The sequence below is a fragment of the Aethalodelphis obliquidens genome, unplaced genomic scaffold (genome assembly GCF_003676395.1).
Source record: "Aethalodelphis obliquidens isolate GAN/ISIS:26980383/991018 unplaced genomic scaffold, ASM367639v1 scaffold15, whole genome shotgun sequence".
NCBI classification, from domain to species: domain Eukaryota; kingdom Metazoa; phylum Chordata; class Mammalia; order Artiodactyla; family Delphinidae; genus Aethalodelphis; species Aethalodelphis obliquidens.
The window spans coordinates 12427453-12453926 of NW_020837959.1; the positions used below are offsets into that span (position 1 = coordinate 12427453).

The 26474-nt window shown below is 42.3% G+C and overlaps 1 pseudogene; it reads right to left on the reverse strand.

The window, feature by feature from the left end:
• LOC113625294 (60S ribosomal protein L7a pseudogene) overlaps positions 1-24570 on the reverse strand; it is a 136584-nt pseudogene extending 112014 nt beyond the window's left edge.
• Between the last annotated feature and the right edge of the window lie 1904 nt (positions 24571-26474).

Below are 26474 nucleotides of genomic sequence, written 5' to 3' on the forward strand. Positions count from 1 at the left end.
GAAAAAAACAAAAAAAAAAGAAAAAAATGGGAAGGAAGAGGAGGTACATGGCTGTCACTGGTTTATAGCAATATTCAAACCCTAGGGTCAGGTATTGCCTGGCCCCCTTATCCTGGGAGTAGAGAATTTTTCTTTAGTCGCCTGAATTTTACTTCCTGGGAGTAGGTCTTCATATTACATATGGTCCTCTGACTCCTGACTCTGCTCTCTGAAAGATTCTTTCTTTATCATCATGTTCCTTAGCAGGCACTTCTGAAGCCGGCACTAAAGCATATGCTATCTCAGCCTGCTTCCTGCTAGTAGAAAGTTGGAGAGAACAAAGGTCTTATATCTTAAATAACTTCTTAATTCTGGCTGGCAGCACTTTTGATAATTTAGTTCAATAAAATCTAAAAAGAAGACAATAAAGAAACATACACTTATCACAGTCTAATAATACTAGTATCTAATTAAAATAAAGACTGAAAATAAAAAGCTTCTATCAATTGGAAAAAGAACTTTTAGCCCAAAGATTTGAAATCAAAACCAAATTTTAGAATATCTAGAAAAAATTTTTAAAGCGTTATATGAAAGAACCCATGAATTCCACCTGAAGGATCCCAAGTAGACCTTTTCATCTGCATAAAATAGCTCCTAAGAAGTCTGTGGATATGGTCTTTTGATTTTTCCAGAGTAAGCGTCATTAATTCTAGAGAGAGAAGCATAACTGAAAAAGAAGTATGAGTGTGGTTAGCAACAAAACAAAGATCAAATATTTAGAAAAATCATGAAGTTTTTGAGAGATTTAGATTATGTTTTATGTTCTATGTTTTTTGGTGCATAAATATTAAAAACTATTGTATCATCTTTTCAGAGTGCCTGTCTTATTCTCAGTTAGTGCTTTTTGGCCCCAATTCAATCTTATTTTCAAACATGTACAAAGTTTAAATTGTGACCCTCTCTTCTTCGACTTTTTGCATTTTCTTGGGCCTTTGTCCTTTCACACACATCCCTACTTGAGGTCGGCTTTTGGCAGCCTTTCCATCTATTTGGTGGTACGGAGTTTTCTCTTGCCTAGTTTTACCAAAAATGAATTTTGCATTTCTTCTTTCTCATTCTCCTTGTGGCTTTCAGATGATTCCCAAGAAGGTAAGAGGATATTCTGACCTTAAACCACCATCTTTAAACTGGAAGTTCAACTTTGGAATTATAAAGACAGGTGGGTTTTATGACAACATATTACAATGTGTTGATGCTAGGGTTTTTTTTTTTCTTTTTTGAGAAAACCCGGCGGTCGCTCCCCACCGCCGGGCCCTCCTCCCCCGCCTCCTTCCACGCCCGACCGACCGACTCCTACCCTCTCTCTCTCTCTCTCTCTCCACCCCTCCCGCCGCCAACGCCGCACATCCTCCACGCAGCCGCGAGACGGCCCCGCCACGACGAGCGACGGACGCCGTGCGCCCCCGTCCACCACCAACAGACGCCCACCGCCGGCTCGGGGGCGGGGCACGAAGCGCGGCGCGGCGCGGCGATGCTAGTTTTGATAACAAAGACAATTTCAAGGGCAGCATAGGGACCAATATTTTGCTTTTACTTAGAAAAAAGAGGACATCAAAATAACCATTTCTGGATATTTTTTCCAAAAAACCAGCAGATAATTTTAAAACTGTGTACGTAATATCCCCAAAGAAGTTTTTCTGATGTCCTATACCATGTTCAAATGTTCATCCCTCTTGTGATTTTTTAAAATGCATTATATAAAAGAAAACTAATGTAGGTAATATGTGGAAGAACTTCCATGGGGTTGAAGTAAATTGAAATCAATTTAATGTGAATGGGTCCTAGTTTGCCTTGTTTAATCAACCTAGATAGAACTTGAAGGTTTTATATCATGAATGTGAATTTACACCATGAATGCTAGTTGATTAACTGAGAAGTTTGTGGTAATTTTTTATAAAGGGTTGGGCATTAGATTTTCATCAAGAACTACTTCCTTGATTAAACTATTGTTATTAGGAAGGAAATAAGACTGGACCCCAGTCATCTGAATCTAGGAATGTAACTCTGTACATACATTAGCAGTTTCTTTAATCATGCTGTTTTATTAAAATATCACTTTTTTTGTACTGGAAAAATAGAACAATCTTAAAAGAATTTTTATTTTAAAATATTTTGATCCTTACCTAGAGTTTTGGAGTGCAGGCTTTTAGGAGTTTCTCTGTCTTTCCTATTCAAAGGAAAAACAATTTTTTCTTTTTGTGGCTGGAAATAAAGGGTATCATGTTATACTTTACCGAAATTATTCTCCGTGATTGGCATTCATATTGGTTTCACTTGAGGATACTTCCACTCACTGTGAGTGTAAGTGCAAAACGAACAAACAAGACAACCACCACCATCTCCAAATCTTAATGTGGTGGTTTTAAATTCGTAGACAAATTCTTTGGTACTCCTCCCTTCAAGGGATGGAGCCTCATCTCTCTCCTGCCTGTGGGCTGCACTAGGGGACTTGCTTCTAATGAATATGATATGGTGGAAGTGATGGTGTTTGGATTCCAAGACCAGGAAAGAAAGTCGTTATGGCTTTTTCCTTGACCTCTGTTTCGGCTCACTCACTCTGAGGGGAAGCCAGCTGCCATGCTGTGAAGACACTCACACAGTCCTACGGATCGTTCATCTGGCAAGGTCCTGCCGTCTCCTGACAGCAGCAAGGAATGAGGCCTTCCTCCAACAGCCTCAAGAGTGAACCACCTTGGAAGCAGGTTCTCCAGCCCCTGTTGAGTCATGAGGTTACGCAGCCCCAGCCAATATCTTGACTGCAGCCTCATGAGATACCTTCTAAGGGATCTATCTCATCCAGCTAAGCCACACCTGAATTCCTGAGCCGCAGAAACTGTGAGATAATAAACACGGGTGGCTTAAAACTGGGAAGGTTTTGGATAATTTGTTACACAGCAATAGAAAGCTAGAACACTCAATGTGATCGATTTCACTCTGTCTATAAGGAACACACTGACACAGCCCTTGTGCCTACATTCCATAGAGTGCAAGTCAACCAGCTGAATACCTATCACTGTTTGCTTTCAGTTTCCTGGTTCTGTTCTCAGTGATCTTGATATCCTCCTAACTCCTTAACGATTGAAAAAATACAGAAGAAAAACATGAAAAATTCTGTATTTTTTGGATTTACTGGAAGAAATAGACTAACATGTTTTTGCCAGTTGAAGTGGGCCTCTGTTCCAAATAGGGACTATTAAAAGCCTCAATGGCTTTTGGCAAGAATTTCCAGAAAAGGGGTGATTGAAATGGAAATTTCTCTGTTCCTCGCTTCCTAAAAGTGCTGTTAGTAAGTAGAAACCACCAGTAACAACAACAACAGCAACGAATTCTGCTGACTTATCTCAGGAACCTCTCCGTGTAGATGGGGAGAGTGAGTGAGGTAACAGATGTAACTTGATATAGCAGACCAAGGGCGGTCTCAGGATTTTGAGACAGTGGACATGGAAAATGAAAAATAAATGACAACATAAGGGCACAGTGGATTAATTGTTACCCTATCCTGTGTTGTGAGCTAGGACAAGTCATTAGACCCAGAGCTTCATTGGATTCATAGACCAGCTGAAATCTAAACCCACTTCCTGCCAGAAGGAGGGAGGTTTTGGTCGATGAATGTTCCGTGATCAAACAATTTCTTCCACTTCATGTCCACCTTGAGGTTGACTGATTACTTTCAGGTACCTTATTAGGAGCTAGAAAAGTCTTCCTCCCCAAAGGATCTCCTCTACTGGAAACTTGCCATTTTGAATTTTACTTCAACAATCACTAGAAGGGAGGCCTGGCCCCCAAAGATCTACACAGACAATAGTCAGTGGAATTGGTGTCTTTCAATGGATGATCAGAATGTATCATTAAGAACAGTTTATTTCTTCAGAAAATTTATCATTCCACTTCACCTCATAAAACTGTTGTGAGAAAAAAAATTAGTCCCTGTAATTAGTTTATGGAGCAAGCTGTCCTTAGCGGCAGTAAATCATGAAGAAGCGTTAAAATTTCTTTTTTCTTTTGCTACTGTCTTTCAGCGGCACTGTGTTGCATCTCCCTCTCCTATCTTTTAGTCACACTTTGAACAGATGTCACTGCTCTCCTAGTCACTTAACAGGTTTTGTTTTCATATATTATTATTTCAGTTTTTTTCTGTTAATCACAGCTTTATTACTTTAGTGGGGTTACATTTCAGTTTAAACATGTTTTAATTGTGGTAAAATATATGTATATAAAATTTACCATCTTGACTATTTTTTTTTTTTTTTGCCCATGCCGTGTGTTTTGCCGGATCTCAGGTCCCCAACCAGGGGAACCCAGGCCGTGGCAGTGAAAGCCCAGAACCCTAACCACTAGGCAGCCAGGGGACTCCCCCATCTTGACCATTTTTAAGTGTACAGTTCAGTGGTATGAAGTACATTCATATTGTTGTACAACCGTCACCATCATCCATCTCCAGAACTCTTCTCATCTTGCAAAACTGAAACTCTGTACTCATTAAACAATAATTCCCTGTGCCCCTCCCCCAAACCCCTGGCAACCCCATTCTATTTTTTGTCTCTATGATTTTGACGACTCTAGGCATCTCATATAAGTGGAATCATGCAGTATTTGCCTTTTTGTGATGAACTTAGTTCACTTAGCATAATATCCTCAAAGTTATCCATGTTGAAGCCTGTGTCAGAATTTTCTTCCTCTTTAAGACTGAGTAATATTCCATTGTCTATATGTACCATATTGTTTATCCATTCTCTGGACATTTGGACTGCTTCCAACTTTTGGCTATTGTGAATAATGTTGCTCTGAACATGTGTGCACAAATATCTCTTCAAGACCATGCTTTCAATTTTGGGGGTATATTCACAGACGTGGAATTACTGAATCATATGATAATTTTATTTTAGTTTTTTGAAGGACTGCCCTACTGTTTTCCACAGGGGCAGCACCATTTTACATTCTTGATGATAGTGAAGAAGTGTTCCAATTTCTCCATATCCTTGCCAACACTTATTGTTATTTTTTTGTGTTGTTTGTTTTTGTTTTTGATTGTAGCCATCCGAATGGCTGTGAGGTGGTATCTCTTTGTGGTTCAGCTTTAGTTTAAACATATTAAAATATTGAGCACAATAGTCTAGTGCCAAAACTTCAAGCACTCATTCAATGTCCACCCGCCAGAGGACATCAACATCAGATTATAGCAGCACTAGTCAGGTGAGACCTCATCTGCTCCTCTCCTGTCCTCTCTCCCTCCCCTCACCCCCAACTGCAGTTGGAGGCACATGGTGACTGAAGAAGAAAAAAAAGGTGGAGAAACAGCACCAAAGAGGATCCTGCCCCACCGTCCTCTTGCCCATGGCAGGTGGCTTCAGTCTGAGTCAAGCCTGAGCTTCCATAGAAGGAGATGCTTCCAACTGGTTGAGAGATTGATGCTTTGATATAAGACTGGGTGGGACTTTTTAATATGTCAAAGTGGGGGTGTTTGTTCATCCCTGAGAGTGACTTGGAAAATGTTGTCTGATATATTGTCTAGGACTGTAATGGGATGCCTAAATGAAAGTCACGGGCAGGAGGAAAATAAAGTTGTTTTACCTTCTTGCACTCTTCTGAATTCAGTTTATTCTTATTTAAAAGATAAACCAACCAACAAGAAAAACCACAAAGACAAATAGAACAGGACCTGGCACATAGTAATGTGCTCAATAAATGTTTTGTGTTATTGTTGTCATCTTCAATATTATTATTACCACACCTAATTCCGTCATGCTCAGATCCTGTGATGAAAAATCAGTCACAGGAAAGGCAGTTTTGAGATCCAGAGGCTGTTTTGCGTAGGTGTTAGAGTGACTCAGACGGCAGATGAGTATCTGTTAATTCCCATTTTCTGTTTAATAAAAGATACCCAATTAAGAATTGATGTGGTGTCGTACTAATTTCCTCTTGGCTACACTGAAATAATAAGATGGTTCAGGTATATTACTGAATCAAACTCCAGCAATATGGGGCAGGCGGGGCAGGGAAACGGCCTGTTGAAATGTCTGCTGTATTTCAAGGGTCATAACATGATCATGAGGTAGATATAAAGAAGGGTGTCAGGGGGCAGAAGGAACTTTCTCACCCTCTAGGAATCCTTCTGAAACTGTAACATTCAGGGCAGATAATTTTATTGCTGCCTTAATGAATCATACTTGTTCTAGCCTGGAGAAGTTGCCTACAAACTATTTCAGCCAAATGTGAAACTGGAGAGCAGATTCAATACTTATTAACCCTCTTTCTTGGACATCACTTAGCAGTGATGATTAGATTTTTTTGTTGTTAGTATGCTTTTTCCTTAAAACAGTTTTAGATTTACTGAATTATTAGATAGATAGTACAGAGAATTCCTATATACCCCACACCCACTTTCCTCTCTTATGAACAGTATGTGCGTTTGTTACAAATGAACCAATATTGATACATTACTGTTAACTCAAGTCCATACTGTATTCAGATTTCCTCAATTTATTCCCTAAGGTCCTTTTTCTGTTCCAGGATCCCATCCAGGATACCGCATTACATTTAGTCGTCATGTTTTCTTAGGCTGCTGTTGGTTACAACAGTTTCTTATATTTTTCTTGTGTTGGATGACATTGACAGCTTCAAGGAATCAAATACTGGTCAAGCGTATTGTAGAATGCCCCTCAGTTGGGATTCATTTCATGTTTTTCTCATGATTAGATTGCAGTTATGGGTTTGGGGGAGGAAAACCACAGAAATAAAGTACGATGCCCATCACATCATATCAAGGGTACATACCATCAACATGATATAACTTTTGATGTTGACCTTGATCACCTGGCTGAGTTAGTGTACATCAGTTTTCTCTACTGTAAAGCTACACCTTTCTTTTCTTCTCTTTTGCACACTGCACTTTTCGGAAGGAAGTCACTTTGTGTAGCTCACGTTTCATGAGTGGGAGTTAAGCTCCACCTCCTTGAAAGCTCAGTACCTACACAGATTATTTGGAATGCTTCTGCATGGGGGATTTGTCTCTTGTCCCACATTTATTTATATTTAATCACTTATTTATATCAGTATGGACTCACTGTTTATGAGTCAATGTTATTATATCAATCTTATATGTTGGTTTATAATCCAATACTGTATTATTTATTTTTTGCTCTAATTGTCCCGGCTTTGAACATTGGGAGCTCTTTTAGTTGGCTTTTGTGTCCCTTTGACATCCCCCCCGTTATTGTAAAGGTTGTCGTTGTTGTTTGTTTTGTTGTTTTAGCACTGTCTTACTTTCTGGCACTACATGATGCCAGGCTCATCTTGTATATTTCTTGCCCCAGTTCTAGAATCAGCCATTTCTCCAAGAAGCGCTGATTCCTTTTACTGGAGATGGCATTAGAAACAATGAACTGGACACCATGTGTACTTGTTCTTGTTAGCATGTCTTTGCTTCTAGGTCCTCTTATCTGACAGAGCAAGGGGATATATTTGTATATTCTAATGATGTATATATATTTCTATATGTAACCATCTGTATCTATATTAAGCAAGATGTGAGTTTATACTGATGTAGCCGTCTCTAATCCCTTACCACATGGACGAATCTAACATCCTCTCCTTGCTTATTTGTAATCTCTCACTTCAACAGTGAGAAACTTCTATCCCACCATCCTCCATCTATTTACTTAATTGTTCAGTTACTGTGTACATGATTAGTGGTTTCAGAATTGCTAACCCATACTCTTACAGGAAAGAACTTTAACAACTAGATGACAGTGCTTATGTACGGTTTCTTTTGCCTTTAGTCTTATAGACTATTCATTTCCAAGTTACTTATTCTCCTGTTCCCTTCAGTGAAGTTGTTTCATGTATTTATAATGCAGCTAGATCCTTTTGTCACATTCTCCATATCAACTTATCACAGAGTAAGGACCCTGTCAAAAGTAGCTATTGTCAACATATTTTTAATGGTTGCCCAATAGTCATGGCTCCACAGACCATAATTTACTTAGACACCTGCCTATTGCTAAATATGTAGCCAATTGTCTTTTATCGGGCAATTGCCTATTATTGAACTGTTATAAATACATCAATGACATTTTTACATATTAATCTGTGCACACTATTTCATCGTGTGACATTTCTATAAATGGTTAAATCACTGAATTAAAGAACATGAACATGTTGAAGGCCTGTACTATGTCAAATTACCCTCTGAAAAATGTAAACTTCCACTAGGACTAAATAAGAAGGCTGTAATCTTATAATTCTCTGGCAGAGAATTACAATCTTAAGGTTATTTTTTTCTCTTTGACATATGAAAAAATGTTTCTTTTACTATATTATGTGAGGCTGAGAATTTTTCGTCGTTTATATTTATTCATTCCTTTGTTATCTGCCATGCTCCTAACTTGCTTTTCTTTTGAGTGTAAGCTTTGTTTTTCCTATACTTGCAGTCGTGTGGCTGTCCAGCTGAGCTCATGACTGATGCTTCCTTTGTAGTAAGTCACTGGCCCCCTCATTGTCGTTAGTAACACTGAACGTTCCTCCTTCATGGTACTTCCCAAGAGATCCTATTTTCTGAATGCAGACAATGCAGAAGGGATTCCCTCCATGCCTGCTGTTCTCTGAGAGCCCAGCCCAAGAGACTCTTCTCTGCCTTCTGACAGACACAGGATTTAATTCCTCGGTGACTATAATTATCAAGGAATTTCAGCAGTGGTCTTTATATTTCTCTTCAAAGTGCTGTTAATATTTGAAGATCCTTCTCACGGAATCATCCTCCTGGAAGATGGTTTCAGAACTCTTCAGAAGGAGTGAGGGTTTCATATGAGTTGTAACCAATAACGTGTCTGTGTGCATGGAGGACGTTTCTTCTCTGTCAACCTATCCAAAGAAGTGTGCATCCTCAAAAGGATTGACCACCTCAAGGAATGCTTCTAAGTCTGAGGCTTTATAACAAATCTATCAAAAAAGTCTGTCTTGGGCTGAGTGAAGAGACTTCTTTTTCTTAGTCAGATCACAGAGTTTCTAATTCTTGGGCTTCTGTTTTTTTTTTTTTTTTTTTTCCTTATCTTTTCCAAGAATTCATTTTATTATTGTTTTTTTATTTTTAGTTTTAAATTTTATTTTATTTTAAAATTTTTATTTATATTGGAGCATAGTTGATTAACAATGTTGTGTTAGTTTCAGCTGTACAGCAACGTGATTCAGTTATACACATGCATGTATCTATTCTATTTCAAATTCTTTTCCCATTTACATTATTACAGAATATTGGGCAGGGTTCCCTGTGTTATACAGTATGTCCTTGTTGGTTATCTATTTTAAATATAGCAGTGTGTATGTGTCAATTTTGGTGGCTTTAGTTTTTCAAGCTGGAGCCTTGAACATTATACTAGACAGTGTGAAGGATTGGGGGACCACCAGGTGCTGGCTAAAGGTAGCAGTCAGTCTGCTGCCCCTCAGCAGGGTGATCTTGGACAAGTTACCTAACCCTTCTGACCTTCAGTGTAGATGGTTGGAGGAGTGGATAAAGGAATTGGGCAAGGTGGTTGCTTAATCCCTAAGGACACTGGGTCCTCATCCAACTTGAATTGGTCTTATGGTCACATATCACAGTGTTGGAAGGTACCAGATAGGGCCAGTCTAAAGGCTACAACTATATTGCTAAACTTCTTCACACCCTAAGAAAAGTCAAATCCATCCTCCAAATTCCTCCCTTTTCATATGAAGAGTCAGAGGCAAGGGATCAGGGGCTAGTCTCTTAGCTTCAGTAAACTCTCCTCTTCCACCCCATCACATTCTTCCTTGTTAAATGCAGCAATATTTTCTTCTTTACTACAAAGAAGCTATAAAAAATCACTCTTGTCCTCAAACTCAAATTATTCCTTGAATACGAAAGTGTTCAGAATTTGGAATTCCATTGTTTTTCAAGGATTTAGATGCAAAGCAGAGTCACCCAAAGGCTATTCCATCCCATTTTAATTCTATTTCATTTAGTGATAATTTAAAACAGAAGCCTGTGGAGCAGAGCAGAGGAGGCAGCTCTAAAGCCAGGAGGTAAAAGCAGGGGAAAGCAGATAACATCCCTTTCCTCCTTTCCTTGATGACTCACCCGCTTCCTCCAAGGAATTCACTCGTTTAAATGCATCGTCTCTTCCCCAGTAAAGCGTGCCACTTATGATGATACTACCATCCCCTTTCCAACAGAGCTGGTGCAGTCTGTCTGCTCCAGTGTCTGCAGCAGTAGATGAGGGGTGATAGCCAAGCATGTCAGAGAGAGAGAGAGAGTTTATCAGCATCTTCCACCACACACTCTTCCCTCGATTCATTGGCTGCCAGTGTTTTATATTTTCTGTTTGCTCCCTCCTCTTCAGATGCTCCAAGAGCCCTGAAGCTTCTTGGGAATTTCAAGCGTAACTGAGAACTTCTTGGCATGAATGTGAGAACTGGTGAGATCGATGGCTTCGTGTGTCTGCACTTGCCAGCGCTCTAGGACTGATGCTCTAAGACTTGATGCAAACAGATGATTTCTCTCAAGAATCCAGAGCAAAGGGGATCATACCAGGCAGATGATCCAACTATTCAGTTGTGATGCCCTGGGGTTCCTTCCAGACAGCTTTAAGTACCAAGTAAAGCACGAGGCTGGTGATGCCTTTAATTTAATCTCATATGATGTTTTCCAAATGGGAACCAGAAAGGCGAGAGGGACCAAAGCTCCCTGACCAATGATGAGCGAGTAAACATCACCAGCTTAACACAAATGCAATAATGCTGCGCTCTTTCTTCTCCAGGATTCTCACTGCTCAGAATGGTGTGATTAGCTGGTCAAGAGATTTCAAGCTCTTGAGCTCTGTTTAATTTTCAAATGTTCATTGTGTGGAGATGATTGGACATGCCTGGGGAACAGCAACCAGAATCCTGAGAAGCCCCTTTTTTCTCTCCTCAGGGTCACCTGCAATCCACGGCGAGTGGGGGGTGGAATGAAATAAACTTCATTTTGCCAGTCTTTCAAATTGATCCCTGAAGACGTGAGTCGGGGACCTTGCTTACTGAGTTAAGACCAAATCAGATCTTTGGGGTAACAAAGCACGTCCCCTCCCTGGACCTCCGATCCTCATCTGTAAAATGTAAGCTCTGAAGTTCTGACTTTTAGGGGGGTTTTCTTAGGGGATACAATAAGGTTGCTTTAAGCTTCTGTGGACTGTCACAGGAAGGCAAAGACAAACACAGTGGATTTGTTTATTTTGTAAAGAAGCATATTTTATACTTGGCTTCTTTGAATCAGAGCCTTCACCTGCAGATAAAAACAGTAAATATAGTTCAGGACTGTGGTAAATACTGCAACTTGGAAACTACAAGTTCAAGGGCAAAGGGAAGGTGAAACCCGGAAGAAGCAGTGTTGTCACCATAGTGAATCAAGCACTACAGGGCCCTTACGGTCTGGCTGACACTGAGAGATGCGGGAGGTCCATGCACGTATCGCTCTGCCAGTCTAGTTGCCCCCAAGGATTGCCTGGTTGAGACGCTCAGGGAGGTAGAAAGTCAGATGAAGCATTTTAAGTACTACCTACCAGGGAGGAGACTTATTTATAGCTAGTGACAAAGAGTGAAAAGCTTGAAAGGAGAAAGTTAATGCCACCTGGCCTTAAATGTGGCCACACCAGCTTACACAAAGCGAGTATTGCAGGACTTCTGGTAAATCTCAGGGCAAGTTATGTTCTTTAGATGTAAACATGTAATAAAAGCCTATTACAGCAGGGGAGCCTACAAAGGCTGTTTTGCTCCGTGAACGGTATAAATAAGCTTAATCATGTCACCCATGTTTACTGAACGCCGTATGTGGGATACAGTCTGCTAGACACAAAGGAAAATACAAAGTAATAAAGGAGTCCCTTCTTTGCCATTTACGCATGGTCTTGGGCAAGTTATTCAATCTCCTTATGTCTCTCAGTTTTCTCATCTGAAAATGAAGATAATACTACTGGCCTTATAGGGTTACTATGTAAAGAAAGCATCTGACAGAGTACTTGGCACCATACAAAAAATGTTCATTGTTATTGTTTTTATTATGTATGAAAAGTGATGGTAAACTTCTTGGGAACTTATATAAGACTTTATGATTTATGACATTTTAAATTTATCAGGACATTGGATTCCATGTTAACCTGGCAAAGAAGGTATTGAATGTAATCACCTCCACTTTACAGATAGGAGTGGAGGCTTACCTAAGGGTACACACTAAGCAGCAGGGGTGCAGGTGGGGAGGTGCAACATTGAATCGATTTATTCTTCTTTTCAAACGTATGGACACCAAGGGGGGAAGCAGGCGGGGTGGTGGTGGGATGAATTGGGAGATTGGGATTGACATGTATACACTGATGTGTATAAAATAGATAACTAATAAAAAAATTTATTCTTTTCACTTCAGCACGCTGCCTCTCATAAAGACAGGAAGCTCACACTCTCAAGAGCCTTGCTATTTATTGGGATAGCCAAAAACTGAACAAATGAAAATGACACGAGATAAATGTGTCTGACACAGTGCTGTTCGTCATGCTTAGAATATTTGTGACTAATCTTAGAGAGACTGGTGGACTCAGCAACTGCTGTGGAAGTCTAGGGGGTAGATGGGGCAGAGGGCCTGATTGGGAGAGATTGGATGGACCTGGGTGTACACCTGGTGGGTCTGCGGTAGGTACCCTTACTAGTCTGCCCATGGGACATGTTGAACCGTGGTGCTGTCCTTATTCCTGGCCTCCCCAATCTACGGCCTCTCCCCTTGGTCTACCTACCTTCATTACTTTATTCATTAGTAGAAGCTGACTTCTTATGTTTAGCCATATTCTTTGTTATGTTATTGAATTGTGAGAGCCTTTAACACAGTGAAGATTTGTTCATCTTTGCCTTTCACATTTTGCCTATCACATTAGATACCATTCCCCACAGCACCCCCCCAAGTTTGACACACCTTTTATTTTGATTTTTGGACAAATAAGTTAAAATTTTATGTAGTAAAATCTATTGTTGTTTTCTCTTGTAATTAAATTACTGTAGCTTTAATGTTTAAAAAGTCCTTCCCATCCAGACACTATGTATTTACCTAGTTTCTTCTAAGTTTTTCTTTTAGTGGTTTAATTGAAATACAGTGGTTTAATTAATCCCTAATGCAGCTAGAATTTATGTCAGTTAGTGAAATGCTGAAGCAAGTATCTAGATGGATTTCTTTCTGGAGAACTTCCTGATTTCCCAGTCCTCTTTATGAAATAGCTCATCCTTTACCCACTGGATTAAAAAAAATTATTTAATATATCTTAGGTTCATATTCAATCGGGCATCTGTGTTTGGGGCATTCATTTTGTTTCCCAAATCTGAGCAACCATCCTTGGGCCTGAGATATTTTTGGACTCACACATTTCCATGTGCTGAAAATTGTGATTGGAGAGCTACAGACTCTCCAACACTTCCCTCTTCCTTGGCCAAGGAGCTCCTTGTAGAGATGAGGTGTGGACACCTACGAGTGCCATAATGGAGCTATTTGTTGCAGACACTCATTTTCAGACTCCTCCACCCTGGTCATTTTCTTGGAGGATTAATAAAACAACCTGCCTCACATGACAGCTCTTGCACACCAGCACACACATTCACACACACACACACACACATACACACACACACACACACACACACACACAGCATGGTGCTGTCTTGTCAGCTTATCACCCTCCTCTGCCTGTCATTCTTTATCAGTTGAAGAGCCAAAGTTGGGAGAAGGTGAGAAGAGAAATTTCTTGTGCATATGCAACTGTCAAAAATCTAAATATAGGTCATATGAGTGACTAAAAATCCTCTCCACAAATTCCATCCTTTCCTCACATGTTTTCTCATATCCGCGTCTCTGATCTGCTCTTTGCTTTGCTTTACTTCCTTTTGCTTCTGTTTCCTTTCACGTTTCTACCTTTGTGACTATCCCTTCCTGGGAGGAATATGTAGAACTTTTTGAAGGGTCATGGGACTGTTCATAAATATTCGGATTTTTATGACTTCATGCATATGGCGGGGTTGACTCCAGCATGTTCCGGTGACATACTTTGGCCAATGAAATATAAGCAGAAGTTTAAAGAATGAGTGTGTTATTTGGCATAGAGCCAGGCACCATTCCGGCTGGTTGGCAGCTCCGTCAGCTTGGGTCCCATTGTGAGGATGACTTAGAAGAGAGCCCTCAGACAATGAAGCACGTGTCCTACAAGTGAGAAGTCAATCTTTGAAGCCACTGAGATTTGGAGGATGTTACCACAGCACAAACTAGCCTCATCTAGTTTGAACATAGTATGAAGACTCTTTTCAAAACAAAAGAATTGGACATATGGTTTGTGAATCAGGTGGGTGTGTATATACCTGAAACATGTCATCGTTTTTGTCTCCCAAGAAAATGATGGGGTGGAGTGATCCAGGAAGGTGGAGGATGGCTTCCTCCTTCCCCATCCAATCAGTGGAACTGCAGAGAGCTCCCAGCTGGACAATGACAGGGCAACAGAAACAAATTTTTTTTTTTTTTTTTTGCGGTACGCGGGCCTCTCACTGCTGTGGCCTCTCCCGTTGCGGAGCGCAGGCTCTGGACGCGCAGGCTCAGCGGCCATGGCTCACGGGCCCAGCTGCTCCGCGGAAGGTGGGATCCTCCCGGACCGGGGCACGAACTCACGCCCCCCGCCTCGGCAGGCGGACCCTCAACCACTGCGCCACCAGGGAAGCCTGAAACAAATATTTTAAACTAGAACTATCCTTGTACCTTGGGCGCAGAATACCACAAGCGCTTTTCTTAATATAACTGGCTAAGAAGAAAATCATAGCCTTGTCTCCTGTGGTTTAACTCTCAGTCTGGTGTTTATGATAGATATTTGGGGTTACTACCCCAGGATGTAAAGGTAAGTTCATGTCCTGGTTTCCAAGTGTCTTGCAATTTTGTGCACTTCCCCAGCAGGTGTTCTGTGAAAGCAGAAAAAGAAGTAAGGGAATTCCAAACAGCTGCTTAATCGATGGTAAGCGCCAGCATTTCCACATCTTATCTCAGGTTGAAAGCAAGGATCAGCATACTTAATTTCGGCTTCAATTGGGCCTTTGTGATATGGGGGTCTTTTCCATTCTGCTCCCTTGGCTCCAATGTTATTGCCAGTAACCTTATTAAGTAAATACTTCAGCTCAGCTGGTTGAATGCATGGTCGGTTCTTATTTTAATTAGTTATTTCAAGGGTTTTTTCATAATCTGGATTTGAAAAGATTCCAGTGTGCCTCATTGATCCTACAGATTATATTCTAATGCATTTGGCCGTTTTTTTGCGGTTAAGCTTCACTGGTGGGCACTAATTGGGTGGAAGGTCAATGTAAATTAGTTACTAGACTGAATTTGAGTCTTTTTTAAAGAAATGTATTTTAAATGCAAAAAGCAACTCAAACAATTCTCACAAAGTTCTGACAGAAGACTTCCAAGTGGACGTCCCGCTGAGCTGCTGTATTGAGTAGATAAAACTTATGTATATAATTAGCATTCCTATTTACATACAAACAGTGGATGGAGCAACGCCGTTAAAAGTTATTTGCTCTCTTACAGAGATTAAATGTGCTCCTGAATCACATTCAGCCTAATCGGCTGTGTGACAGAACCTCTTTTCATTGGCCACCCTGAACGCTAATCTAACCTACGCTGAACTATAACAAATACTGAGTTAGTGTATTCCAAAGAAATAAAATGTTATTAAACACTGCCGGGTGTTTTTGAAATATTTGCTGAAAAAATTTTAAATCTCCTATTGCCCCATTTCATCCTAGGGGAGGGAGAGCAGAAATCTCAAATTAAGAAACTTTGTTGCCTATGGGATGGGTTGTTTGAAATAGAAATAGAAATTGAACTGTAGAAAATGTGGAAAATAATATTTTGTATGCACCTTTGGATATGGACTGAAATCCAGTCCTACAATTATGATGCTATTGCCTAAGTCTATGCGTCATCCACTTAGAACACAGTGTGAATGGTGTCGCATGGAACTGAGCAACCATGGCTGTAACAATATTGGAACGAGATATTTTCTACTCGCCTGTGGCTACTGATACAGGAACATGTGTTGCTCTTCCCTTTTCATTTGACAAGAGTACACTCATCCTTCAAGACTTGGATCAAATATCACTTTTTTGAGACTTCCTGAGTTTCGCTGTTTATGTTAGCCTTGGTTTCAGCAGGAAGGAAACAGGTGCATACTCAAATTGGGTCATTTGAGGAGGGTTCATAAAGGGGTTGTTTACAAAGGTGTGGTCTGGGTATATGGAAGTTACAAGGGAAAGATGACAGGATGCCGGAGTTCGTAACATCAGGGCCCAAAAGGGCAGGGGAAGAGTGTCATCACTATAGGACCTGGTGACCGTAGCTGTATGGGGCTGACCACAAAACAGGAACTGAGACCTTCATACACAGCACACAGTGACTCCGTAGGAAGGAAGCCTGGTAGGCAAATTTCGCCAATTCCCTCTGTTTTCTATCTTCACTCTCTCTTCATAACCCTTATTAGCTGAACCCAGCTGGAAGTGAGAGGGCAAGGGAGACCGCTGATGCGGTCTATAGGCCAGTGTATTAGTTATTTATTTCTGTGCAACAAAGCTCCAAAACTTAGTAGCTTAAATAGCAGACATTATCCTGCTTCTGTGGAGCAGGAACTGGGGAGAGGCTTAGCTGGATTCTGGCTCAGGGTTTCTTATGAGGTTAATTGAAGAAGCCGGTTGAGGTCATAGTCATCTGAAGGCTGGAGAGCTTGCTTCCACGATTGTTCACTCACATGGCTGTTGGTTAGTGGTCTCAGTTCCACATCTTGTGCGTCTCTCTATAAGGTTACCCGAGTGTCCTGATGACGTGGCCACTTGCTCCTCCCAGAGCAGGTGATTGAAGAGAGGGAGAGGACAGTGGAGAAGCTGTGATGTCTTTTAGACCTAGCTTTGAAAGTCATGTATCTCTTCTGACATAAATCAACCTTAATACAATGAGGGAGAGGGTCATGCAGAAACATAAGTACCAGGGGAAGGAGGTCACTGGGAGCTGTCTTGGAAGCTGGTGACCACAGGCAGCCCACCGAGAGGGTGCTGAAAGATTGAAAGCAGATATAGAGAGGCAAATAAAAGATATCCAGCACAGCCCCCAAGAAGCAATTCTTTCTCTCTCCAATGATCACATCACAAGTTACCCACAATCTTAACCGTGGCACTAATTATATTGTTTTAAATTTTTTGTATGTGTGTCTATCTGGCTACTGGAACATTAACCACTTGAAAAGAAGGACTGTGTCTTATTCTTCCTTATGTTTTTGGGACCTAACACAGTGCCGGGCTCATGGTGGGTGCCCACAGGTGTTGAAAATTTTTAGTAAATGCAATCTACCAGCGGTCTCTTGATAGTCCAGTCAATGCTGATTGCTTCTGGCATCCTTGCACTCTCACCTGCCTCTCCGTCTTCCCCTTCCCTTTCCACCTTCCCTGCAGTTGCCCAGCGCTGCCAAAATACCTTTGCGTCAATTAGGAAACTGACCTAATATACTTATGCATAACATGAAATGTTAGTGACTGTTTAATCCTGGGAGTGTTTGCATATAATTTCCATACATTTGCATATATAAATTTCCAATTATGAAACGGAAAGGTGAGCCAGAATGTTAGCATTCCATTACTAGTAACCCCATGTCACTCCTTTAGTTCTCCGTTAACTACTTTGGCTCAAGTTCTACCCACTTTGGTGTTACTTATGTACTCCCCACTTGTACCTCAAGGACTTTTTTAACGTGAAACTCTCATGTAAAGGGGGGGGGGTTGCGACCATCCCTGGGGTAGAAAGATGTTTCTTGGGCACATAGTCCAGCCCTTAAAAGCCCTGGGTGAGGCTTTAAGGGGACACCCTTGAAGACAAGGATCTGGTACATGACTTGGTGCATAACTCCTTGTGAATATGGCCAGAACTGCCTCAGGGGCAACTATCGTAAGTTCCTGCTTACTGGCTGTGCTGACCTGTTTCTTTGATACCACTAATATTCCTGTCTAAGTTCTCCTCTGCAGAGGAGAAGCTGGGAAACATATTTCTCAGAATCTGCTCCCCTCGAATGGTCCTGGGGTAGCGCTTCCCAAAGAGAGGCAGACACGTGAGACTCAGGAGCAGTTGCAGGCAGGTGTAAGATCCATGGCAACTTGCCAGAAGCTCAAAGTAGTTCTCACGCATCAGAAGCACTGGGTGGGAGGGCGGCTCGTTAAAGAGAGATTGCTGGGCTCTCCTCCTGCAGTAAGTGACTCAGGGGGTCCGGGACTTGCCCTCCCCATTTTGCATTTCTAATAATTTCCCAGGTGATGTGGGTGCTGCTGGTCCCCACACCACATCAGAGACGCCCAGCTTTCCAGAAATAACTGCCTCAACGTTTCCCTTCCCCTGAATTAAGACTCCTCATACGCGGAAGGGATAGCATGGCCCCTGTTTTCCTGCGCAAACTCGACCCACGCTCTGGACATGAGCAGGAAGGAGAGCTCTCCAGGTGTGCAGGTTCGAGCAGGAAATCAGGCTGGCCAGCTCGTGCTTCCGGGACCCATGTGGCTTCAAGGTCAAAGCAAAGCCCATGCAGCCATGCTGGTCTTCACCTTTCCATGGGGAAGGAATCCTCTTGCACTTGGGCACTTTAGGCTTTGCTCAGTGCCACTGCTCAGCTCTGTGGCACAGGCCAGGGCAGGACAAAACCTCCAACTAGAAGCCCTGGAAAGCAGCTTGGGGACTTGCCCTGAGTCACAGCCGATGATGGGTCTGCCATGATGGTGGGGACACATCTGACTGGTACAGGCAGCATGACAGTCCGGGGGCCGTGGAGTGTGGGGAGGGCAATGCAAGCAGCTGTAGAAAACGAAGAGGAGCTGATTCGCTTCTTTTGAGTGGAGGTGCTGGGCTCATGGTGAGGTTAAGAGGCAAAGACTCAAGCCCATTGAGCCATGAGCATCTCAAGGACTTCTACTGCAAAACCGAGGGACTTAAGCATCTCATGGGGCGGGCTGCTGGCCTCTCACAGGACTCTTGGGCCAAATCTGACAAAGATGATTTTCAGAAGAAACCCACGTTTGTATGTCCTCTTGCAGCTACCTGGTCCTTCATACATATTGTCTCAAGGAACCATCACTATCTCATTTGAACTGAAGGTGGCCTTTTCTGAAAGAGACAGACATATTTGACAGATAAAGCAACAGATTCAGAGCTAAGGAATGTGGGCAAGATCACAGAGTTGCTTAGTGGGAGAACCAGGGCTACCACCCCACCCCCGACTCTGAATTCCAAATTCCACCCCAGGCCACCTCCAGCCCCAGCTGCAAAGCCTGGCTCCGGGACTGAGAGCAATGCAGGGAGGTGGTCTGTTTAGGAGTTGCAAGGAGAGCCTCTTCTACTTCTGACCTTGGAAAAGGTGTGTCCCTCCTGCTGAACTACAGAGTTACAATTTTTTTTTGTAATATAAAAATTTAAAATAATTATAGATTCACAGGAAGTTGCCAACATAGGACACAGAGGTCCGGTGTCCCTTTCACCCAGTTTCCCCCAGTTGATAACATCTTATAAACCATAGGACAAGCTCAAAACCAGGACAGATGATCTTTCTATGGCAGTTTCTCATGTAAAAGTCCTCTAAACCTTAAATGCAGGCACTTAGGAACGCCAACAGCTGCTACCATTGTCATTATCAATTAATCTGGAGAGTGTCCTTAATATTCCAGAACAACAGATGACATGAGATGCCCCTGCTGGGGAAAAACATTCCAGAGTCCCTCCTGCAGACCAGCCCCCGAGACTTGTATCAAGGTCTTCCCATCTCGCAATTGCCGTATGTCTCCTCTTTGTGAAAGACAGCTGAGCCTTTCAGAGACATTTGGCTAAAAGACGAATTCTGAGGTTAGTGGATAGAGCAAGTTTGGCAGACCTTTTCTGGAAATGTCTATGTCCAACCCAAGAGCACAGAGTTTGGAGCCAGTCAGATCTGAGTTGGAATCCATATACTCAATCACACACCAAAATGGACATTTCTTCTAGTATCGTCTTAACGTGTTAAAGTTATAACTAATTTCTTACAGTTTAACTTTTTTACACACATCTGTTTTATTGGAAATTATAAATTCCTAAATCATGGTGCTTTGCACTTTTTTGCATCTGCCACTATGGTTTGATGATTAGATCTGAAACTACTGACAAGGTTGTTGAAACACAGGTAGGCTGGTTTCAAAACACTGAAATTCAATGACTATGCAAGGCATAACCTGCCAATTTGTAGTTATGAAAGAAATTAAACTCACTGGTAAGCAGAACCAGGTGTGTCACCTTAGAAGTGGAACATGAATGTTAATTTGGAGTTTGGTAATCAGTGTTATATTGTCCATCTTGAAACCATTTACTGTAGGTTTGAATGCTAAGAACTCACACCATGATTACCTTAAAAAATCTCAGATGCTCCTCTCTTGGTGGGTTTCAGAGCCCTCTAAGAATTATCCTATATCCTTAAGATAAACATAGCTTTCACCGTTATTATGTGCTAGATGAAAGAATCAAAACAACCCTACCAACCTTGAAAAAATATGCTGGGCTATTTTTAAAAGGGAAAAAAAAATGACCTAGTTCCAGAGCTCCAAATAAAGATAGAGATTGCTGAATACAAATGCTGTAGGTATTCGTTGAATGGATGTGAGCTATCCAGGGGAACCTTGCGTGTACGTAGGTTGCCTTCTTTGTTCACTTAATATTATATCACAAGAATGTCTTTATGTTACACGGTTGTGTGTGGAAACAACAGTGTTAGGTAGAAGGTAGATGTGCAATGAATAAATAGGTTATGGAAAATATATTGACATTAACTACTTCCATCAAAACCAAGCTATTAACGTTTGAGTTTTGCGGTGACCTTCAGTCTTTCACACAGGGCTCTGGGATTCAAGTAGCAAAAAGAACACATCTGGGAGTCTGCAGACAGAAACTGTAGGTACAGCTCTTCAATCACAATTAATGTCATATTACAAACAATTTCTTGACAGCGTTTATTGTAAACAGCTTCTGTGGCTATGGCTGCCTTTTTTCCCTGTTCAGAAAGAATCTTCTCAACAGGGCTAGAGTCAGAGGTATGTGTCAGCCTAGGGCTGCATGCTGTTGTGTTTGTGCTGGGTTTGTTTGTTTTTTGCTGTTGGTAATTACTTGACAGTCTCAACCAACAATATAATTCCCAACATAAAAAACACGGAACATCGTGGGTGCCTGATCTGAAGGCGTAGCAGGACTGGTTGTAGGGTAGCAGCTGGGGTGATGTGAAGATGTGAAGACAACGACCCCGTTGTGCTTGTCACTGCTGAGCTGTACTGCACGAGAAGCAAAGCCCAGTTTCATTTTCCTGACCCTCGGCAAAGAATTATGCTATCTTTTCGGAGGCATCAGAGAATAACATAAAATGGACTCCAATTTCCTTCGGACTTGGATCAATTTGCTTCCGTATAGCCGTTGAACCCTTGAAGCAGAAGCATGAAGAGCTTGCTATTCTTTTAGTCAGTGTGGTCTAACCACGTGGTGCCCCAGACGTTCTCTCCAAATATTTTTCAAAATGTCTGTCAGTGGCACCTGGTGTAGAGTTACCGTGTGTCTTGCATGCGTTAAGGTGGTCACCAGCTGCGTCTTGCTGATGACCCTGGGTGTTTGCTTCCCAATGATGATCAGAAAAGACTGAAAGGAACCAAATATGCTGGTGTATAATTTGGCATCTTTTGGGGACCTTCCTTCTTTTTGTGGGATCATCTGTGGAGCTTTCAATGAACTGAGATTCACCTTTCACCATTTGTTTGTTACACATTCATGTCACAACATCTGGAAGAATTGAGTCTCTTATACCTCTTTTTTTTTTGCGGTATGCGGGCTTCTCACTGTTGTGGCCTCTCCCCTTGCGGAGCACAGGCTCCGGACGCGCAGGCTCAGCGGCCATGGCTCACGGGCCCAGCTGCTCCGCGGCACGTGGGATCTTCCCGGACCGGGGCACGAACCCGTGTCCCCTGCATCGGCAGGCGGACTCTCAACCACTGTGCCACCAGGGAAGCCCTCTTATACCTCTTTCATTGTACTCCAAAGATTCCCAGAACAAAGCCGCCCCTTTAGGTTCTGGACTGTGAACACGGGCCCCTAGTTCCCTCCGGGCATCAACAAGAAATTACCATGTAAAGATCGTATGACATCAAGTGCGGTGGCTCGGTGGGCTTCGTGGCATCGAGGGACATTTAGAGTTTTGTTTTACTTGACCGCCTTTTGCTTTTCAGCTTGTGTGTTATTGGAAATTTACACATAGGCCATTTGAGGACTAGGGATCTAGAAAAATGGTCACCAGATCACACATCTCTTTGAGGGACTGCTGGCCTCCAGGTTGCCGGATTCATTGGCTCAGGCTTTCCCCTGGAGCCACGTGCATAGAGTCCCAGCCAACGCAGAACACCGTGGGTGCCTGATCTGAAGGTGGGTTCCTCTGGGGCCCTACCTGTTCTGCCAGGTGAATCCCATCTGGGTCTGAGGCCAATTCAACAATGTTACACCATTTGGGTTATAATACAGGCTTTACTGGGGAAGTGAAAAACTAACAGACGCCGGGAGCATTGAGAGAAGAGAAGGGCTCTACCCCTGATTTTCTCATTGTCCCAGAAAGTTGTGCTGGGCCAGGGCACTGATAGACCCTCAGTGTGGGTCTCCACCCGAGTGGCTGGACCCCACCTCTCTGCAGGACTCTTTCTTTACAGCACAGGTGAGAGAGTACCCAGGCCAGTGGGAAATACACAGCTTGCTTGGTAGCAGGTAATCTAGGGTTGGGCAGCCAACTATAGGTAGAAATTGTCTGGGAATATTAGCCGTCCAGCACTTAGAGACCTCCCTCGGGGCCTATAGGACGTTATGTACCTTCCTTCTAGAGGCAGAAATTTACTGGTCCCACTGGAAGCAGCCCCTTCTGCTGATTCCAGCTGACTCGTAGTCCAAGCCATCCAGAGAGGGCTCCTAGGGTGATATTCAGACAGTTTTGCTCGTTCACCCACCAAGCCAAACAGCCATTCTTTAACAACTAAGCTTAGGAGAGGAAGACAGGAATGACTTGTGGACCCAGTTCATTTTGTCTGTTTAGTTTTATGCCATTTTGTCCATAAATTGATCAGAAAAGGGACAATGAAGGGGAAAAAATGGTCACGCACCCTAAGTAGACTTGTGATTGCTTGGAACACTAGGTCATAATTTTAGGTCACTGGTTCTGCAAACATTCACTGAGAAACTACCATGTATCTGACTCTGCTCGGTGATGTGGACACATGGTCCCTGATCTTAAGGGCTCACAGGCTGGTGTACACCATAAGATGTAATCAGTATTCATGACTAATGATGGGTGATGCTAAACTCTATGGGTTGCATCTTGGGGCAAGAGTGGTAGAAAGAGAAAGAGTAATATTGTATTAGGTGTAATTATTTCCTCTTCAGGGTGTAGCTTGGAAACTGCCTGTGTTCATGTAATGGGAAAATCTACAGGCTGTTAATAGCCACAGGCAGTGGTGTGCTGGGGCTCGCCTGCACCAGCCCAGGAGAGCCAGTTGTTAAATTTTTAGGTATTTTGAGAGCTGGTTGTTAAACACAGCCGTTATAAAAAATTAAGTGATACAAACTTACAATTAGATGCATTATACCAAAAACAAAGACAATAATACTTAAAATCCATCACTGCCTAAATATTTTAGTACATTTAGCCTATGCTCTTGGGTTATCTACATCTATGGCCTCTGAATGGTGGAAATACTACGTAACGGTGCCCTACTGGACATTTCTCCCCAAATCTGCATTCAGTGATGACACATCGGTAGCTTGAAATTGGTCCTTGTGCAGTATTTACACCATGGAAATCAGTAGACATGGTAAATTGGAGCTTGATTTACTGCCGAAGCTGGAACATGTTCAGTTAATGAATATAATTAATACAAGGGTGAGAAATAGTTTAACAGAAAATCACATATCAGATTTCATGACAGCACATTCGATGGGAGAAGAATTAGTGGATTGGGAAGCAACTCCATTTATCAGTCATGGTTTAATTGCAATTAGAGGTTGGCCCCAGATGCAAGGGATTGGCAAAAATCAATGAACGCATTCCATGAGAATCAACTGGCTAACAATTTACAACCAAGGGTATTATTATTTGTAAATTAAATGCTACATATCAATAGTTAAAATCTATAATAAACATGTATGTACACGTTTTTCTTTTGAAGAGCCAGTTTGCTGTACATGTATTTACTCTGTATTTGCTATAACACCACTGACTATGGACCTAAACTATCAGTGAGAGTGGTAGCAGATGAGGCCATGCTAATAAAGTTGGGTTCCTCTGACTGGATGAGAGGAGACAGTCACAGAAAGACCCACACCTTGTTCTGATCTCCAGATCGTTCCTCTTCAGCCACTTTCCAGAGCTCCTTCTGCCCACAGCTCAGGGTAAAAGCTTTTCTTTTCATTGTGACAACAAGGTGGGATCAAAGCCCTTTCTTTGCAGTGTGAATGACTGTGAAAATCTTTTGAGGTCTTCATTTCTCATACGGATGCTCTTCTAGAAGTCTGCTAGGGCTGCCCTAACAAAGTGCTCCAAAGCTGGGTGATTTAAGCAACAGAAATCTATTGTCTCACAGTTCTGGAGGTTAGAAGTCAGCAGTCAAGGTGAGACAATAAACCCTGTTCCATAATTGTTGGTTTCCGTTCATGTTCTCCCTTGGATGTGACTTTTTTTTTTTTTTTTTTTTTTGCGGTACGCGGGCCTCTCACTGTTGCAGCCTCTCCCGTTGCGGAGCACAGGCTCCGCACGGCCGTAGTAAGTGTTTTTTGTTTTTTGTTTTTTTTGGCGGTACGTGGGCCTCTAACCGTTGTGGCCTCTCCCATTACGAAGCACAGGCTCCGGACGTGCAGGCTCAGCGGCCATGGCTCACGGGCCCAGCTGCTGCACGGCATGTGGGATCTTCCCGGACCGGGGCACGAACCTGTGTCCCCTGCATCGGCAGGCGGACTCCCAACCACTGCGCCACCAGGGAAGCCCCTCCCTTGGATGATGCATGTTTCTTGAAAGCCGGGCTGTGGGCTTTACTTCCGCATTCCCAGCACCTGTAACTTTATTTTTAAAAAGGTTCATTTAGTTAGAATTTTCCACTGTTTACCCCCTTCCCTTCCTTCCACCACACCTCTCTCCCTCTCCTCAAAAGATGTCAAAGGACTTCTAGGTCTTACCAGTGACACCTTCTCGACGTTTTTCTTCCCTGTGTCCTCCTCTCCTTCCTGTGAATTGCCTTCATGTCTTCTTGTTGGGTCCAAACCATCAGAGTGGGCGCTTAACCCACCACTGTCCCGGGCCTCTCTCCAATCCAATCAGACTGCTGGACTCATCTTTTAAAAACACTATGATTGTTTTCTCCCTAGTTTAAAACCGTTCAAAACCTACTCATCTCCTTCAAGTTACTCTCCAGACTCCTTAGAATGGAATATTCCGCTCTCTGTGGCCTGGCCCCAGCTTCCCTAAACCCCATCTCCTGAACTGGCTTCTGTGTATTTTATGCTGCAGCCTCAGAGCTGGGGAATTGTTCCAAGTTACGGTACTGTATTCTGATGGCTTCGGAGTATACTATTGGTCTTCCTGGAATGTCCTTCCTTTCCTCCTTCTGGAAAACTCCATTTCACCCAATGAGACCAGGTATGAATTTCCACTTCTGTGAAGTCTCAGATCCACCCAAGCAGAGGTGATCATGCCCTTCTTTGGAGACCAAATGAATTTAGAACCTTCTTCTGGGACAGCATTTATTGGAACTGCAATCGTTTGTTTGTGTGTTTGTCTCATCAACTAGATTGAGTGGTCCAGCTCCGCTCACTGGCAAGTTAATTGTTTCATATGATGCCCAGGAACTATAGGTCTGGAATAAATGCTGAATGAATATGAGCCTGCCAATTTATTACAAAATAAGACTGGGAAACTTTATGGTCCAGATGCATCATAAACTCACTAGTTACCACTGAGTGAGGGGTTAGCTATCATGTGTTTATTTCTCCCACTTTACAGATGAGCAAACTGAGGCATAGATGAGTTTAAATGCCAAATAATTCATACTGAAGGCTTATGATGTGGTTATTGAACTCATATCCGTTCGACTCCGAGCCTGTGTTCTGAATCACTCTCCCCAACGCTGAAATATCTAAAGATAAAAACAGTATTGGGAGTAAAAGATTTTTTAGCGCTAAAAGCTATCACAACATAAGCATTTACTTCATTCATTTATCCCTTAGGGCTTAATCTGTAATATCAACAAAATGTATTCCTTTAAAAAAATACTTGTCTGGAAAAGCCAACATTTAACAAGATCAGAAGGAAAGTAAATGTTCT